The sequence below is a fragment of the Malaya genurostris genome, chromosome 2, assembly GCF_030247185.1.
Source record: "Malaya genurostris strain Urasoe2022 chromosome 2, Malgen_1.1, whole genome shotgun sequence".
NCBI classification, from domain to species: Eukaryota; Metazoa; Arthropoda; class Insecta; order Diptera; family Culicidae; genus Malaya; species Malaya genurostris.
The window spans coordinates 178,278,326-178,298,992 of record NC_080571.1 but is presented as its reverse complement, the minus strand read 5'-3'; the positions used below and the strand labels follow the sequence as shown (position 1 = coordinate 178,298,992).

Here is a 20,667-nt window from a genome sequence, read left to right as displayed (position 1 = left end):
TGAATTTTATAATTTTCTCAAAGTTCACAAAATTCATATTGCCATTGTGACAGAAACTTTTCTTAAATAAAATGTAAAATTGAAAAGTAATCCACATTATGTGGTTCATCGATTTGACAGGTTTACTGGAATTGGTGGTGGAGTTGCCATTTTTGTCCAACGGCAAATTAAACATCGAATTTTACCTTCTTTCAATACTAAAGTTATTGAAAGCTTGGGAATCGAAGTTGAAACCATTCATGGAATTTATTTCATCGCTGGAGCATATTTGCCATTCCAATGCACCGGCGAACAATTAAATTTCTTTAAAGGCGATTTGCAAAAACTTACAAGATATCGATCGAAATTTTTCGTAATAGGGGACTTAAATGCTTAGCATGTCCAGTGGAATTGTAGGCAAAATAACAGTAATGGTAAAATACTTCATAATCAACTCTCAGCTGGTTACTTTACAGTTCTTCACCCCAGTAATCCTACTTGTTTCTCTTCCGTGAAAAACCCGTCTACAATTGATCTGGTTCTAACAGATCAAAGTCACATTTGTAGTGAACCGATTACTCATGCTGATTTTGACTCAGATCATCTTCCTGTAACATTCAGACTTTCCAACGAAGCTTTAATTAATCCAATTAGTTCTATTTTCAACTATCATAGAGCTAATTGGTTGGATTACAGATCTCACATTGAAAATCATGTGGATCATGAAACTATTTTAGAAAATTCTGCCGACATCGACACAGCAATTGATAATTTGAATCATTATATTATCGAAGCTAGAAATCTTTCAGTTCCCAAAGCTCAAACTAAATTAAATTCTCCTATCATCGATGACAATCTTCAACTGCTCATTCGGTTGAAGAATGTTCGTCGACGACAATATCAACGTTCTCGTGATCCTGCTATGAAAAACATAGTTAAGGATTTACAAAAAGAAATTAAACATAGATTTACTCTTTTGCGAAATGAAAATTTCGCTAAAGAAGTTGAACAAATTAAACCATATTCTAAACCTTTCTGGAAACTTTCTAAGGTTCTTAAGAAACCTCAGAAACCAATTCCTGCTCTCAAGGAAGGAAATCAAATACTTCTTACAAATGGTGAAAAAGCTCAAAAGCTAGCTCAGCAGTTCGAGAGTGTCCACAATTTTAATTTAAACGTTGTGAGTCCTATTGAAAATGAAGTCTCACTGAAGTATGATCATATTTCAACCCAAGTGTTATCACACGATGACATTATTGAGACGAATTTTGATGAAATTAAATCAATTATTAGGAAACTCAAAAACATGAAGGCTCCTGGTAATGATGGAATTTTTAATATTCTTATTAAAAATCTTCCCGATGTTGCCTTGAGACTCCTGGTTAAAATTTTCAACAAGTGTTTTTCATTAGCTTACTTCCCAAAAAGATGGAAAAACGCTAAAGTAATTCCTATCCTAAAACCTGATAAAAACCCAGCAGAAACATCAAGTTATCGCCCAATTAGCTTACTTTCTTCTATCAGTAAACTTTTTGAAAAAATTATCTTGTTAAGAATGATGACTCATATAAATGAGAATTCAATTTTTTTACCAGAGCAGTTTGGATTTCGTCATGAACATTCAACTACTCATCAACTTGTCAGAGTAACGAACATGATAAAATCAAATAAATCTTCTGGGTTATCCACTGGAGTTGCTCTTCTAGACATAGAAAAAGCATTCGACAGTGTTTGGCACAAAGGTTTAATAGCAAAAATGTCTGATTTCCAGTTTCCTATTTATTTGATCAAAATGATTCAAAATTATTTAACTGATCGTACTCTTCAGGTTAGCTATCAGAATTGTAAATCTGAATTGCTACCCGTACGAGCCGGTGTTCCGCAGGGCTCGAGTGTAGCTCCAATCTTGTATAATATTTTCACTTCTGATCTTCCAAATCTACCCGTTGGTTGTCAGAAATCGCTATTCTGTGACGACACAAGTCTGTTAGCCACAGGTAGAAATCTAAGAGTGATCTGCAGTCGCCTACAAAGAAGTTTAAATATTTTCAGTGATTATCTGTCAAAATGGAAAATTAAACCAAATGCAGCAAAAACGCAATTAATTATCTTTCCTCACAAGCCAAGAGCTTCTTTTCTTAAACCAAACAATAATCACATTCTCAAATTGAATGGCTTGGAATTGACATGGTCTGATCAAGCTAAATACTTAGGTTTAACGTATGACAAAAAACTCACTTTCAAGGATCACATTGAAGGAATCCAGGCAAAGTGTAATAAATATATTAAATGTTTATATCCTCTTATAAACAGAAATTCTAAGCTCTGTCTAAAAAACAAATTGTTAATTTATAAACAAATTTTCAGACCAGCCATGCTTTATGCGGTACCAATTTGGTCAAGCTGTTGTTCCACCAGGAAGAAAACGCTTCAAAGGATTCAGAATAAAATTCTGAAAATGATTCTGAAGCGTCCTCCCTGGTTTAGTACAAATGAGTTACACAGACTCACAAATATAGAACCATTAGATGTAATGTCACATAATATTATAAGCAAATTCCGACAAAAATCGATGCAATCTTCAATTGAATCGATTCGCTCTCTGTATTAGTTAGTAAGTTAGTATATAAGTTCCTTTTCCCCATTACACAATACAAGTAGGTTTAGAATTTTCCCTACACAAAAATCTCAGAATTGCGGAAGCAAATGATGTCTTCATGGTAATAACCAAATCATATATATATAACAGGGCTGAAAAGTCACCACTTGTGGCTGAACACCCAATTTAAATCTTAATAATTTAATTTTAACTCATAAAAAAAAAAAAAAAAAAAATCAATACTTAAAAGTACTCCAATGTATGTACGAAACACGAGAGGAAAACACTAAATAGATAAATCTATATATTTCTCTCCAACTTATTCAAGTTTCATTATTTTTTCGATTGATTGATTGGATATGAAACTCTTCAATCCCTAGAAGCCAAAAATGACTGTTTAGATAATTCTATTAAATTCCCTAAATATACAATTTCAATGACGAGAAAATATCCTACTACCTACACATTGAAACTAAATTCTAACGAAGATGTGATTGCTACCTACAAATGCACCGAATAATTTTTTTTATATTGAAAACCTTCTGCCCCTCTAATCCGAAGTAGCCGTAGCACCCGGAATTTACAAATCTAATAATAATAAAGCCACAGTAGTTTTAACGAATCTAACGAACGCAGATGTCAAAATAAACCCGAATCGTTCACTCTTTGCGAAAATCAATAATTTCGAATTTGGCACCCCTCAATTCAGAACATGCAAAAAATTTCAAAAATGCTAGACCAGGGAATAATACAACCTTCCAATAGTCCATGGTTCTCACCGGTATGGGTGGTTGCAAAAAAAAACAGATGCTTCCGGTAGGCAAAAATGGCGCCTTGGCGCCGAAAATTCACTTTATATGAACGACATTATCACGAGTTTACAAGAACACATAGAAGACTTGAAGATGATTCTTGAATGTCTGAAAGAATACAATATGAAGATGCAACTTGATGAGACCGAGTTCCTTCATTGCTTACTCGGTCGCCCAATTTTCGAAAATGCGTCGGTAATCTGGACTCCGTATCAAGTATCGTGGAACCTTAGAATTGATGAGTGCAGAAACGATTTGTTCGTATGGCATTACGAAATTCACCGTGGAGAGTATCCAGTAAATTTGCAACCGTAACAGATCGGCTGAAAAGTTCGTATCGTTTCTATGAGAGGGCGCCACTAGAATTAAATCTATACCATTTTCAGTTAGTACCAACCTTCAAAAGATACGTGTATAAATTTGACAACTGTCTGATTATTAGTTTGTGAGATATTGCATTTTGAGTGAAGCTACTTTTGTTATTGTGAAAAAAAATGGAAAAAAAGGAATTTCGTGTGTTGACGTAACACTACTTTTTGATGAAAAAAAAGTGCCGCCGATACCAAAAAATGGCTTGATGAGTGTTATCCAGACTCTGCACCGGGCGAAGCAACAATTCGTAAGTGGTTTGCAAAATTTCGTACTGGTCATATGAGCACCGAAGACAATGAATGCAGTGGACGTCCAAAAGAGGCTGTTACCGATGAAAACGTGAAAAAATCCACAAAATGATTTTCAATGACCGTAAAGTGAAGTTGATCGAGATAGCTGACACCCTAAAGATATCAAAGGAACGTGTTGGACATATTATTCACGACTATTTGGATATGAGAATGCTTTGTGCAAAATGGATGCCGCGTGAGCTCACAATCGATCAAAAACAACAACGAAAAACCATGCTGAAATTGAACGAATTGGGTTTCGAATTGCTCCCTCATCCACCGTATTCTCCAGATTTGGCCCCCAGTGACTTTTTCCTGTTCTCAGACCTCAAGAGAATGCTCGCTGGTAAAAAATTTAGAAGCAATGAAGAGGTAATCGCTGAAACTGGGGCCTATTTTGAGGCAAAGGACAAATCGTACTACAAAAATGGTATCGAAAAGTTGGAAGATCGCTATAATCGCTGTATCGCCTCTGATGGCAATTATGTTGAATAATAAAAACGAATTTTGGCAAAAAAATGTGTGTTTCTATTAAACGATACGAACTTTTCAGCCGAACTGTTATTCAGACAGATGCCAATTGTTGGGAATCAACTCGTTACAGCGACGTAGAAAAACTCAACAGGCGTTGATAATTGCTAAGTTGATCAACGGAGGGATTGATGATCCTGAACTGCTTTATGACCTTAATTTTCGAATACCGGATAGATCACTGCGTAACACAAACCTGCTTAAGGACAGATTCCATAGAACTGTATTCGGATACAACAAGCCAAATACTGCATGTATAAAAACATTCACTCATTAGAAGAGTTGTTTGAGATTGGAGAGCCTTCCCGCCGCTTCGTTGAAAAAATCAAGCGATCTGCAACGGTCTGACTACAGATAATTTAAATTGTTATAAGTTGTTTGTACTAGCTTTTAAGCAGTTGTGTAGTTATCATGTAATTTTTGTGATTGTTTTAAAAGATAGTAGTTTTTATGCCTATCTGAGAATGACATACATTTTTAAACTCATATGTGCTTTTTCCCACTCTGTTAGTCCATCTAGACATCAGTCCGATGGACTTTGTTTAATAAATAAATAAATAAATAAATAAAGAAGTTTCTTTTATAATGTATTTCGTGACAGCAGATGGTGTAAAACTCGAACCGAACAAAATAAGTTTGATTAAAAATGGTTTGGGTAATAAAAACTAAAAAGAGCTACGAGGATTCCTCGGAGTGATAGGTTGCTATAGAAAATGTATTCGGGATTTGGCCGAACAGCAAGTAAGAATATGATAATCACACAGGCAATGCAACTGCACATTCGGCTGACACCGACGAAAGCGAATTTGTTCCCATGACGTTACACCCTTTAAATTACTATTCTAAACAAATTGTTCTTCTATTCTCAGGTCGCGATGAATAATAGTTAGAGTAAATTTTTCCCCGAGTATACAGAAGAAAACAGAAAAGGGTAGCGTTTGGTGTTCCTTTCAACATCAAAATATTTAAAGAATACATGAACCCTAGGAAAATTAATTGCATTTACTGTCCTGAACGTGTTATCCCTACCATCCAACTCGTTTACGAAAATTACTTCAATAGATGCAAAACTTTTAAGGTTAGGACAACCCAAAACATTTTTTAAGACTTAAGAACCGAAGAAGAATAGGACAAGATTATCGAAACTGTACACGAAGAATCCCACCGAGGCATATGGAAAAATCAAAAAGCAATAGCCAGAAAATAATATTTTTCCTGAATGAAGAAAAAAAATTGACAATACATGAAACTTTGGCCCATCTGTAACAAAATTAAATATTATCAAAACCCATTCAAGATAACATTAGGTGAAAAACCTTTAGAAATTGTTCACGTTGATATTTTCTTTTCACAGCCAGATGGTTTCTATTAGCAGTCGACAAATTTTCTTAGTTTGCTATTTTAAGGTCTGAGGCCAGTGTGTTTTTGGGTGTTTTAGAGGGCTATTTTCACGCTTCAAAACTGATTTTCTCAGAAACGGTGAGGAATGTCAAAAAACCCAATTGACAATCTCTTAGAAAATTAGTTTACTTCAGAATGATTCATTGACGTTTGCCTTAGCGGTCGGAAAATTCTTTTTTCTGAAGGATGAATCTGAAAACGACAACTTTCAACATGTTCATTGAATATCTCGCCTTCAAAGGCATGCATAATAAATCTATTCTGACAATGTCTAATTATTTTAACTTAGATGCGATCAGTGCATAAAAGCGTAGGTGTCATCGCGATAAAAATGAAGTGAATGCTATTTTTGTGAAGGTAAGTCTATTTCTATGTACGCGCCATTTTTTCTGCTCCAGTTTCCTGGTAACGTAACGAAAAATGAGAGATAAATAAAATCGGTTCAGAAAGGCTGCCAAACAAGCGGTACCTTTTTTGGATTTATGTGATGTAATCAAACTTGTAACCGAAAATATCAAAACTCCATGCGGGAGAGCATGGAGACAAATGTAATACGCAGAGCGAGGCACGTGGTTATACGCGACCTACTGGCCTCAGCCCTTAATCCCAATAAAATCCAGAAGCATACCTGACTTGAGAAAAGCTCTTATTGACTTGTTTAGTCGGTATGGAAGGCCAAAATTGATAATTTCGGATAATGAGCTATCCATACGGTCTATCGAGGTTACAGGTTTACTTGATAATCTTAATATTGACATCTATGTCACGCCATCAAATCACAGTGAAACCAATGGAATAGTCGAAAGATTGCATTCCACACTGGCAGAAATCTATAGGTGCATAAGCGATAAATACGAGAGATTAACAAGTAAAGAAATGTTTCGAATTGCATGCACCCTTAACAACGAGACAATTCATTCGGTGACGAATTTTAGGCCTTGAGAAATCTTTTTTGTCGTGAATACGACTTACTTTACTGTGGGGTGCCTTTTCAAAATTTACCCTCTGAGGGAGTGATAAGTTTTTGATCGTGAATATCTCTTGTTGTATCTAACGAATCAACATAATTTTTGCTGCATGCCATCGTAAATATGATCACAATTTTATGATAAAATTTTCAGTGGTGTGACAAATTGTCAAATAATTCAAAATTAAACTTTTCTGAAATGTTTGGTATAAACGAGTATCAAAGAGGATAATTCATAAGGCGTGTTTGCCTTTCTCGTATTTTTTAGGCTCATAGCTCAGTGATCTGTGAAAGGATTTATATAATCTAACTGCCAAAAGAATCGAAATTTTTCAACTTAAACGTATATAGCTAAGCATTGAAGTATTTCAATAGTACACTATTGAAAACACTGTTTCATTTGACCCATGGCAACACCAGCCAATCAGAACGCGTTCTGAGGAAGAGAACAAAATATCTGCTGCTGTACAACAAATTGTTCGAGAAAATGTTCCGAACAGTGTTTAATATCGTAGTGAGTTCCACAATTTGGTCCTTCTGAAAGGCAGGAATGAATCCCGTACAGTATCCGGATAGTTTCTTTCAATGAAATGCATACCGAAATAAAAAAATCGACATAAAAATTCTGTATGCGGTTATTTTTATAGCCGTTAGGACCGCCCATTAGTGAAAAAGCTACAAACGAAATCAGGTTAAAACAAGCCTCTCAACAAAAATTGGATCAGTTTGGGTTCTATCGCCACTGCGAGTGGATCTATTTTGTGTAGTTTTCAAAGCTAGTTTCGCCTCCGACAAGAGCGATTACGTCACAGCTGAAAGTCATTTGTTTGCATTGGTGAAAAAGCAACGAGGGAGAGCTTCACACAATATCAGCCGTTCTAATGGCTCTAAAAGTTTTCTATGGAACTATTAGGATTTGTTGTTCGCAAATCGAAAGGAAATACCCTCAGTTCAGTGCAAATCTAGAACAGTTTGGTTAGATTTGTGCACTTTTCGATGTGCGAAATTCACAGTAATAGAAATCAAGTGAAGCCTTCTTTGTTTTTGCGAAAAATGTGTAAAAAGGGAATGCTTGCATAATTCATACAATTGATCAACTAATTGACATTCGGAAGTGTTAAGGAACATGTCAGTTGTGTTCGTATTCACGACATCCAGTTATGTCTCTGACATTACCCACCCGCCTTTTGGATTAAGAGATAATTAGGAAAGACCATTTGACATCGAAGATATGGTTGGAAAAAGATTCCAACTATATGACAATTAAAACGCATTCCGACCTGTATTAATCCACTTAGTGGTGTAATGATGCCATTCTTATATCAATCTACTATCATATATAATACTGTGGTATTCTTCAACATAATTTTCTTCGATTCTTAAAAGAAATCGGTTTGTTTGACTGATAAAAAGTATCAATTGGAGAAAATTTGATGTGGTCGATTTAGAAAAAAATTTACGGTTTTTCGCCCATTTCAGTGATGGTGTAAAATTTTTAACACACTTTACCGTATAGTTCCGGATCCGACTCTCGGATGAAATTTAGATATTTCGCATAGGACCATAGATCTTTCATTTGAAAATAAGTTTGTGAAAATCGGTCGTTATCTATGAGAAAAATTAGAAGACATATTTTCATTTTTTGCACATTTTACCCCATAACTCCGAAACCGAAAGTCCAAATCCAAATGAAATTTTGGAATTTAGTATAAGACCTAAAGAGCTTTCATTTGAACTTTAGTTTGTGAAAATCGGTTCAGCCCTCTCCGAAAAAAATTAGTGCACTCATTTTCACAATTTTTTGCACATTTTACCCCATAATTCCGGAATCGGTAGTCGGATCCAAATAATGTTCAGGAATTTTGTATGGGATCACAAGACCTTTTATTTTAATCTAAGTTTTTTCAGCCACCTCCGAGAAAAGTTAGTGCAAAAAAACGTTACATACACACATACGCACATACACGCACACGCATATGTACACACACACACACACACACACACACACACACACACACACACACACACACACACACACCGAAGTAATACCTAACGGTAGTTCCGGGGAGCTAGGGTAGGAGATCCAAGGTGTTTTAGTGGGCAGTTCCAATTATACAGTGGTAGTCCTGTGGAGAGTCCCACACTCTTCGTAAATGCGATCTGAGAAAGGCCTTGAACAACGAAATAAAAAACGCGAAACTGAACCAGCACTAGAACCGAATGAAGAAGTTTTTATCAGTTTGCTAGCAATTCGTAACGAAAGAAAAGCACAGTATTCCGCGATTCGAGTGCAACAGGGTAACACAAAAACGCTTACCTTGAATAGGAAACTGCATAAATCAAAATTAAAAATAATCAGAAAACAGTAATACTATTATCTCTTACAGATAATGAACATGATAATGATAATATTATTCCTTTTCTTTCCGCTCATTCAAACCCAAACCGTCCAAATATTCAAATATATTTGATTAGATTAGAATAATATACATTATAGAAGTAAACGAGGATTACTAAATGCTTTAGGCTCAGGTATTAAAATGACAACAGGAAATCTAGATGATAATAATAATCTGATACATATAAACCGTGATCTAGAGGAGCTATGAAATGCCAATAATCACCTAGTCAAGGAAAATAATAAACAGATACACATCAACAAACCGATTGAAACCAGAATAAAAGAACAAGTAGGAAACATTAACGAACAACAAACAAAAATTACAAAACAAATAATTGCAATGAGACAGGACCCAATCAATAATCGGAATATTACCCATAAATTATAGCTCTAGGAAACATCTTCAAAATCTCTATCGCTTCTTGGCGTAAAGGCTAAGATCAAAGTGTAGTATCTGTTCTTATCAGGTTAACATCTGATAGATCTCCCATAAAGAGACAACAAATGGTGTGTCGAGTATTGTGATGCCAGGTCCCAACTCATAGGTTCCCTTCGGGCCCGAGGTATACCACCCTTCGTACCAGTCCGCGACGTCTTAGTAACTCGAAATCTTCCTTATATGAATCTCATCTATAACTTCTTGAAAACTATCAATGCAGAAATTTAGTCCTCTCTCTATCTCTCTCTCGTCTACAGCTCTATCGCACTCTTCTTTACGCTGCTGAAAGTATGACCTGTATAAACGATGCTTCGGAGCTAGCACTTGACTGAGTTGCTGAAAACTACCCAAAAACGTCACATCAACGTCAGTGCACACCAACAAACCATCCCAGCCTAGAATAATCTCTCTCGTTACAATCTGAAGAACGTGAAGATCCAGAAAACTCTAATAAATTTGTGACACAAACGAATGATGAATCTTAATTAAAAATCAATATTTTGTAAATCCCACCCTCCTCACATTCCTTTACTAACTATGCCTCCCCCTAAGTACGGCATCCCTTCTTCTCCTATAACAACGAGACAACCGGTCACGTTAAGCTAAAGCAAATGAGCAAATGAGCAAATGAGCAAATGAGCCTTGTTAACTACGAGCCCAGCCTACGAGTATCTAGACCTGCAAGCTGTTCACCAATCATCAAAAATAGACTTTTTTATCTTGGTACCCCAAGTCATACCTGGCAGCTTTACCATCATACTCTTCATACCCATCGCTGGAAAAGTTTAAAAATTACCAACCCGCATAGTTATCAGTAGTAAAAAAACTTATATTTTCTTATTACCCCAGGCCAAGAATCGAAAGCGAGCTACCCTGCAACTCCAAAATCTGCTAGTCAAAGATATTCATTCATCGAATCAGCCACCAACACCGAAATAAAACCATTGACATTGTAATCAAAAATGTTACCATGGCTGATTTGATATCCGATTGCAACCTGACGAATCGCAATATCTCTGAAACTTTTCTTATACACCTTATACAAATTGCTCCGTCTTTATGAACGACAAAAACTATAGCAGCCTCGAGTTGCACACAAAAAAACCCGCAATCATTATACTGTTCTCAGGATTCAAGATAAAAGAAAAGTCTTTGGAAACCAGTGTTACAATAGAGAAGCTGCACAATTTTCAAATACTTAGCAGACATAAATTGAAGTGTCTAGAGTCTATTGCATTTGGACCTGTCCATATTTAGTATCATTTCAAGGTAAATATCACTCATCTGTTTGATTAAGTTCATTGGACAGAGTAAGCTATTCAACAAAGACGAACAACCACCAACACCAAATTCGGAAAAACCAGTATCGGCCCGAGACGTGCCGAAATAGAGGAAGGAGAAGTTAACGAAACGCGCTCACCGTTAACATATTTCAACTTTGTGAACAACCGGCAAAAATTGTTATAAAGTTCACCAGCGGCAACGGCAATATACAGCATCGGATATTAGATACCAGCTCAGTAATTTACCATGAATATATAAAGGCTTATTCATAGAATTTATAAACAAATGAGGCGTCTGTAAAAACCTTTCTAAATAATAATAAATCACTTTTTGTTATACCCGGTCAGATTCGCACACATAACATAATCATAACACAAGTATATCAACAGTTGATATGTATAAAAATTTGTGTTATTTTGAGATATTTAACAAATGAAAACAGTTGAAACTTATGATAACAATATAATAACAAAGTCAGTTATGCTGTTTTATTTTCATTTGGAAGACTCATGATGAAGTTCATCAATTGAAAAAAAGACATTCAGTAAAAAGCGTTCAAGCAGACAGGTTGTGTTACTGGCTTGTGAGTTAACGGCTATCACCGAGTCAAGGCAACTTTAGCTGCAGGTAAACAAAACCCGCCTGCGCCAATTGCAAATGCAGCAAAGGCTGGTGTACAGCCAATATTCGGGGCGACAGAGGTGCTAGGGCGCATCAGCGCAAAGCTGCAGAGACAACCACCAGGTATCAGTTCGTATGGTGTACAGTACCGGTTGCGGTGGACAAAACGAAGCATTATCGTGTGGTGCTACACAAGAAGCATCACACTTAATCGTCAGCAAGAGCTACAACGCTGTATCTAAGACCAGGTACAGGTAGCGTACAGACCAAGCTCAGCGAAGACCACGACGGCAGAGCAACGGAGATGGAAGACAGCAAATTTAAAATAGTTGGAGCAAGCTTTATGCCGAGTACCTGTGGAAAGCAGAAAGCGACTAACAGGTAGATCTATAATTATATTTTATTTAACTTCAAAGTATATTCTCGTTTATATCATTCTGTTGAGATCAATTATTCAAACATATTCATGTAATGGATGATCTAATGGATGAGAATTCAGGAGATCCATCTCTGCCACAAAGCGAAAATTTAACGGTTCCTAACTCGCAGAGAACGAAGTTTAACAATGAAACTTCTGCGGGCCCATGGATAGTCTATTTTCGGCATTAAATTTATTTTATATATCTAAAAAATTGACATCACGATTTCCCGCTACCAAAGAGATAGTAAGAGTCCATGAAGACAAGATCCGCGTTGTAGTCGATTCCTTAAAGCAGGCTAACGAGATTGTAGTTTGTGAATTATTTACCCGCGAATATCGCGTATATATTCCTTTGAAAGACGTTGAAATAGACGGTGTTATCACCGAAGTGAGTCTTTTGGTTAAAGAATTGCTTGAGCATGGAGTTGGACGTTTCAAAAACTCTATGCTTGTGGGAGTAAGGATACTCGAGTGCAAGCAATTGTACTCAGCATCTTTCGAAGAAGGTAACAGAACTTATCGACCTTCAGATTAGTATCGAGTAACATTCGTTGGATCCGCCTTGCCTAGCCATGTTCACATCGATAGAGTTCGTCTTCCTGTTCGGCTTTTCATACCAAAAATAGCACAAACTGCAAAAATTTTAGCCACACAGCTACTTACTGTAGTAATAAGTCGAAATGTATAAAATGTCAAGGGCCTCATAAGGATAATCTTTGCGATAAAGATATTGAAAAATGTGTTTATTGTGGGGAGAGTGATGATCTTTCAGTATGCGCTGCATTTAAGTTGCGTAAGGATAAAACGAAGCTTTCTTTAAAAGCACGGCCTAAGCGCACATATGAAGAAATGTTCAAAACGATCATTTATGTCCCACATTTGGAATCCGTAAACGGTTTTTCAAATCTTGCGGAACCAGAGGAATCTGACTCTGACGGAAATAGTGAAGATACCTCGTTTGTCACTCCTCAAGGGTCTGTTAAGAGGAGATTAACAAACCACAAAATACCAAAAAAGACACCTAAAATTACACCTTCAAAAAAGATCCCCGTGTTAAATCTTAAAAGCCAAATTTATAATCAAAAACTGTGCCTCCTGGTTTGTCAAATTCACAAACCAGCCCTGGAACTAGCGCAAGAAAAGACAAACTCCGTTCCACAGAGCTCAAGTTGGACAGTGACAGCTTAATGAAATTGTTGAAGCCCTTCCTGCTCCCCGTTTGATTTTAGGAGATTTCAATTCGCACGGAATGATGTGGGGTCCGTTAACAAAGATAGCAGATCATCTTTAATATATAATATTTGCGATAATTTCAACATGACAGCATTGAACATGGGTAGCATGACATGGATTCCAAGGCCCCCTGCACGTCCAAGTGCATTAGATTTATCTCTTTGATCGATTTCAATTCGACTAGATTGCATCTGGAAAGTATTTCCTGATTTGCACGGTAGCGATCATTTACCAATCATCATCTCAATTAGCAGTAACAAAGGAATTTGTAATTCAGTTAATATTCTCTATAATTTGACGAAAAATATTGACTGGATTAAATTCCAAAGTAATATGTCAAGTATCCTAAATTCAACGGAAGAACTCCCCCCACTTGAAGAATATGACTTCCTCGTTTGTTCGATTCTGGGGGCCGCTGAACAAGCACAAACCAAACGATTTCTTGGTCCATCGTCTAACAGAAGGCCTCCAAACTTTTGGTGGGACAAATAGTGCTCAGATGCTAAACACGCAAAACAAAATGCTTTCAAGACGTTTTTAAAACGAGGAGGAGGAACTCCTCAGAATTTTGATAAATTCTTGGTTTTAGAAACCAAGTACAAGAACATACTTCAAGTCATGAAATGCAGCCATTGGAGACATTTTGTGGAATGTTTGTCAAGAGAAACCTCAATGAGCACTCTTTGGAATACGGCCAGACGAATAAGGAATCGTAACGTAGGAAATGAGAGTGAGGAATAGTCGTACCGATGGGTATTTAATTTTGCGAGAAAAGTTTGTCCAGATACTGTTCAAACGCATAGCATTATTAGGGAGTCTTCTTCAAACAATGATACCATTGATAATCCCTTTTCAATGATGGAATTTTCCATGGCACTCATGTCTTGTAACAATAATGGGTTGGAAAGAATTAAATTCAACTTGATGAAGAATCTGCCCGACCTCGCAAAAAGACGTTTGTTGGAATTGTTCAACAAGTTTCTTGAGCAAAATATTGCTCCACCTGACTGGAGGCAAATGAAAGTTATCGCCATTCAAAAGCCGGAGAAACCAGCTTCTAATCACAACTCATAAAGACCCATTACAATGTTGTCCTGCATCAAAAAATTGTTTCAGACAAGCTCCATCAACGTGGACTTCCAGCGGTTATAAATAATTATTTGCACAACCTTTTGTCAGAGAAGTGCATGTATTTTTCACATGCCGATTTGGCAACAATCAGAATTAGCTACATGGGTCTCCCGCAAGGCTCATGCCTCAGTCCGCTCCTGTATAATTTCTATGTAAACGACATTGACAGCTGTCTCGTAACCCCATGTACACTAAGACAATTGGCAGATGATGGCGTGGTTTCAGTAACTGGACCCAAAGCTATTGATCAGCAAAAACCATTGCAAGATATCTTAGATAAATTGTCCGTTTGGGCTGTTCATCTGGGTCTTGAATTCTCTGCGGAGAAAACAGAGCTGGTCGTCTTTTCAAGAAAGCATGATCCCGCTCAACTTCAGCTTCATATGATGGGAAGAATGATCCAACAGGTTTTGACTTTCAAATACCTCGCGGTGTTGTTTGATTCCAAATGCACGTGGGGAGGACACATTAGGTATCTGATAACAAAATGCCAACAAGGAGTAAATTTTCTTCGAACAATAACAGGATCTTGGTGGGGTGCTCGTCCGGGAGATCTAATAAAATTGTATCAGACAACGATACTTTCAGTGATGGAATATGGATGCGTTTGCTTTCGTTTCGCTGCAAACTCTCATAGTTGGTTCTTTCTTGGTCCGTTGTTAATAAGGTAATGTTTTGTTCTTCTAATCTATTGCTGATAAATCTTATTTCTTATGTTATGTACACTCTCCTACTCAATGCTTGATCGGAGAAATAGGTATAAAGCGAGAGGACTAGTGTTTGATGGACAGAGAAGATGTTTGGATGTAAGGTATCGGTCGGGTGACGGCAAGGATGTAGTTCATGTACGTTGCTACTATGTCTGTTTCGAGTTTTATACCGCTGACAGACATGTGATTTCCGTACAATGATTTCTGTACAACGTTGTACGCGTACAACGATGAGGTGACAGACATGTTTTGCGCACAGAATGAATGTACTGTGAAACGAAAAAACTCAAAATTTAGCTTAATTTCCCAGCTCCGATGATCGATAATATAGAAACCAAAAATTTATGTGGTTTGAAGATTATTACTAGCAACTTATTTATGACAGATATAATCTTGTCGCTCTGTCTTAGCTATTAAACGATTTGTGTGTGATTGTTCATTAGATGACAGTATCACTCATATCAAATTTTATGATTTTAAGGTACGTTTTTGACACCTTTGTTCTGGGACACAGAATTTTTTCCTTCATTGTTTAAATGTAATTAGCATTAGAGAAAATTAGATTTTCATAATTTTGATGTGCTACCGTAACATTCACTGATAAAAAAAAACAAATATAAATATAGAATGGAGGAAATATGAAAGGCTTTTAGAACTAATTTTCGGAACACGAACACTATTTTTTTGCAACGACGCTGATTTCTACCAAAATGGTGATGAATCACTAAATTTTGTTTGTAAATCTTACCGACTTTTGCTAAATCCGCATAAATTTCAAGGTGTTCAGTCATAATTCCTTTTTCACATGCATATTCACGATAAAAATAAGAGCTCATAAACTATTGAGATTGAGTCTCAAAATAGTAAATAAATCTAAGATATTATTAGTATGTAACCATCAGAAACGGCATGGCACACACATATTTCAGAAAAATTCTGTCAACGTAACAGTTTATTCATCACGAAATTTTCATAAAGCTTGCTTCAAATAGAATTGGAACAAAGACAATTGCATGTATTTCAGTTATTTATTATTGTATTCTAGATCTTTTTTTATACAAATGTAGCGTTTTCTTCATACTTTTAAGAAAAAATACGGATAAAATTATTCGTCACGGTTTTGAAGGGATTCTCGAATTTTCCCTGTAACACGGCTCAGTAGGCGGCGCACACCTTCTTCGACCATCGTTTTAGCTATCTTATTCCACCAGGTCGTCATATGATTGATGTTTTTGACAACGTTTCACTTTGCCTTGAGTCTCCTCTTCATGATTGCCTAGTATTTCTCAATAGGGTGGAACTGGGGCAGTTGAGTGGGTTAAGGTTTTTCGGAACAAACTGGACCACTTTCTCTGCATACCATTCTTAAACGGCTTTGCTGTAATGACAGCTTGCCAAATCTGGCCAAAACATTACAGGATGGTCGTGGGATCGAATGAACGGCAAAATTCGTTTTTGGAGACACTCTTTTTGGTATAGTTCCGATGTCATTGTCTTATTTGTAACGAAAACTTTCGTTTTTTTGCCGCAGCTGCAAATGCCCGGCCAAATCATAAATTTTCTTGCAAATTTGTCGGCAAAAACAAATTTAAATTTGGCTGGAACATCCCCCCGAGCCGTTGCCAAGTAAAATTTTTGACCTGGGATTTGACCGAAGTCAGCCTTGACACAGGTTTCATCGTCCATCAGAAGACACCCGTTGAACTTGGTCAGCACGTGGTCATATAGTTTCCGAGCACGAATTTTGACCACACTATTCTGTTTCATGGTCCGATTTGGCTGTTTGCTAGCTCGATACGACTTGATTCCTTCCCGAAGTCGAGTTCTCCTCACGGTACTATGGGCAGCACCGAATTTTCTGGCCAAATCACGGTCCGACAGATTAGGATTCCTCTTAATCGTCTTGAGACTTCCGAATCGTCGTCAATGTTTTCTTATACCGTTTGATAACGCGCCATACGGTATTTCTGGGCAATTTCAGCTGTTTAGCTAGCCTAGATGCAGACCACAATGGATTTTCCAAATAACTGTGCACAATTTTTTTCCTTCTTTCGGCTTCCATGTTGATTGTTTACAAAGTACATTCGATTTTCAGAATGTCAAAAATCATACGTGAAGCTGACAAAATTCCCGACACGTGGGCGCCAAGAGCTTCCAAATCCGTCCACCAGGAGCGCCACAATATGAGCAAAAGTTTGTTCCAATTCTAAATGAAGCAAGCTTTAAAAAGGATTATGTTTATCATAAAACTGATTTAAAACCTTCTTGAATTTTAAATCATTCCGAAATAGATTTGACATAGGTTTGATGCTATTATATAATAGCAAAGTGCTTCAGAAATCTTATGAAAAACGGTCTACTACACTGGAATATAATCTGATAATGGTTTTATTAGGGTTTTGAGAAGTTTAAAATTGTTATGCTATATTTATGAAGTAACACTGAAAACTATTACAAGTATTTCTTAAATTGAATATGTAACTTGGTACGTGTTCTGCTTCAATTTACTCACACTGAAAGACATGATTCACTGTTCTCTCTATTCATACCCAAAATAAGACTCTTTCTAAACAATTTAAAAACCAGTTTTCTTTCCATCGAACGGCATTCAACCCGATGACACAAGACGAAGTAATAAGAAGATTTAGAGTTTCCAGAAGTGAATATAGGGGACCAATGTTATAAATGGAATTTCGATAGGTCATCAATAAACAGGTTTATTACACAATTGGTTTATTCATGTATTGGATATTTATCGTACAAAATGTGCTTTCAAAAATGAATCATTATGTTTCTAAATCCATTTCAACAATAATCTTACTTGTTATTGAATAGAAAACAATTACTCAATAGTGCTGATTTTTTGTACAAATATGAATAAATTGTTTTCCTTATTTGTATTTCAAAACTTCACCAAATTAATGAATATTTCTTGGTTTGACTGCTTTTTGAAAATATGATACAAAATATATAAGTTTTATGCTGCTTGTTAGCATTCTACCGAGATTTTTTTCAAAATATGACGATGGTTGTTTATTATTTGATGCTCAGAAGAAGGAAATATTGTTTCATGAGTTCACCATCGCTCGCCAATGGCGCTGATAGCAGTAAACAGTAATGTGATTTTGCGCAGTACAACGATGAATGACCGTAGTACGGAAATCACCATGATGTATCATGATGCTCGCGTGATACCATAGTGATTCAGGGTGACAGACATGTGATTTCATGGTGTACAGTGATACCGATATCACATGTCTGTCATAAGCATTAGAGTGGCTAAATCAAGATCAGAGTGGCGAAATGGTAGCGCGTATGCACGGAATGCATAAGAACGCAGGTTCGAGTCCTGTCTCTGAGCGTATCTTATTTCAAAAATTCATTTTTTCTGTTAGTTTTTTTTCACTTGGCTTCTCCAATATATATTTCCGCTCAGTCATTGCAAAAACTGAATTTAGTCATGGCGGCTTTACGTCAAACTAAAATTAATAAATCGTTAAAAACAATTGCGGTTTGATTTTCCGTAACAATCTGCTTCTGGTAGGAAAGGGCAGACAATCAATACAACCTTCATAGGGGTCTGTCGCTGATGATGTCCAGCCAGCGACTGGCACCATTAAAAGAAGGTGACAAGCGATTATAAATACACTCTCCTACTCAATGCTTGATCGGAGAAATAGGTATAAAGCGAGAGGACTAGTGTTTGATGGACAGAGAAGATGTTTGGATGTATGGTATCGGTCGGGTGACGGCCAGGATGTAGACCATGTTCGATGTACGTTGCTACTATGTCTGTTTCGAGTTTTAGAGTGGCTAAAGCAAAATCAGAGTGGCGAAATGGTAGCGCGTATGCACACGGAAAGGCCGAAATCAGTATTTTGGCGAAAAAATTAGTTGATTTTTTGATTTTAGTTAGTTATTTTTTGAGACAACTAATAAAATCTTACTTTTGCTAATTTTGATTTTTTATTTCTGATTCCCTTAATAATAATAAAATATTTGTTGAAATGGCTATTTTTTTAGTTGAATTCACCAATTCAACGTGCTGTCATTTCTTAGCTAAGGCACACTTCATTTCCATTCAACTAATTTTTTAGTTGAATTAGAGAAATAAAACGTTGTTTTCAACCAACATAAATGGTTGAATTGGCTTCTGCAATTTGCAGCTATGTGGCGCACTGTCATCGAAAAAAACGTTAACACCGTAATGACTACTAGCCACTAAATGGCACACTACTACCGAAAAATATTTTTCTCTATTGGCAGGTATAAATACGATGTTGTATTGGAGCAAAAGACATAAGCGAAACATAAACTTCTTTTTGAAAATTTTACTTCTAAATCGCTGTTTTCTTCAATCGACTTCACGAAATCGTCTCTCTTACTGAAAACTTTGAGCACTCGGAAAACAAAAACCGAATACAAGTAGTACACCGGACGGCGTTGCCCGGAAAATTGGAAGATACAAAAAACATCATTTGACATATACAATTAGAGTGCAACATTCGAAACTCACTTCACTATTCCGCGTAAAAACATTATTTCGCACAATCGCTTCAAATGCGCACAAATTCTGAATAAACTTTCCACTAAGGGTTTTTCGTCATTTTTACAAATCGAATCAGAAATTTATATATGGATACATCGTAACACATGCGAAAAACATCAAAACAATTTGCAAGCAGTTTCAACAAGACTGTCCTTTTTAGCTTTTTAATGGATTGTTTTGCTTTGACACTTCTCATGGGTTTTTGGCTAATAAACTTGTTAATTAAACCAATTTCAGTTTTGTGTTCTTTGTGCTGTACTTGAATAATGATGGTGATAGATAAATAGAAACAAATTTTCTGATTTTAATAACAAATTAGTTGTCAATGAGAATTTCGTGTTGGATTGTAATATTGCTGGTTTTTGTCCAGGATATTCGCCAACTAAACAAATTCTCTAAAAGTAAAAGTTTTTTCCAGCAAAGTAAATTCTCAATTTTAACTAATTTCATAGTTATTTTGGAAATTTTGTTGTTAAAATCAACTAATTCAAAAACAGTAATACGAATTAGGCACAGAGCTAATTTCGGTCGTTCCGTGCATGGAATGCATAAGAACGCAGATTCGAGTCCTGTATCTGAGCGTGTCTTTTTCCAAAAATTCATCTTTTCTGTTAGTTTTTCTTTCACTTGGCTTCTGCAATATATATTTCCGCTCAGTCATTGCGAAAACTGAATTTCTAAAGGTTTTTCACCTTATGTTATCTTGAATGGGTTTTGATCATACTTCATTTTGTTACATATGGAAAATTTAGAAGACGGCATATTTGGCTCAGTTAGAAGTGAAATGGTTAAATCGAAGTAGAAAAAGGTGGGTGTGTAATGTCAGCGACATAACCGGATGTCTTGAATACGAATAAAACTCACACTCTTCTTTATACTTACGAATATCAATTAGTTGGTCGATTGTGTGCATTGTGCAAGCTTTCC

At 36.3% G+C, this 20,667-nt stretch overlaps 1 protein-coding gene and 1 pseudogene across 2 annotated transcripts in view; both read left to right on the top strand.

Moving 5' to 3' along the window:
• Positions 1-20,667, top strand: part of LOC131427598 (potassium/sodium hyperpolarization-activated cyclic nucleotide-gated channel 2) — a 1,904,453-nt gene that overhangs the window by 297,861 nt on the left and 1,585,925 nt on the right. The gene's annotated exons all lie outside the window — the stretch shown is intronic.
• Positions 9,767-9,929, top strand: LOC131433356 (U2 spliceosomal RNA; annotated as a pseudogene).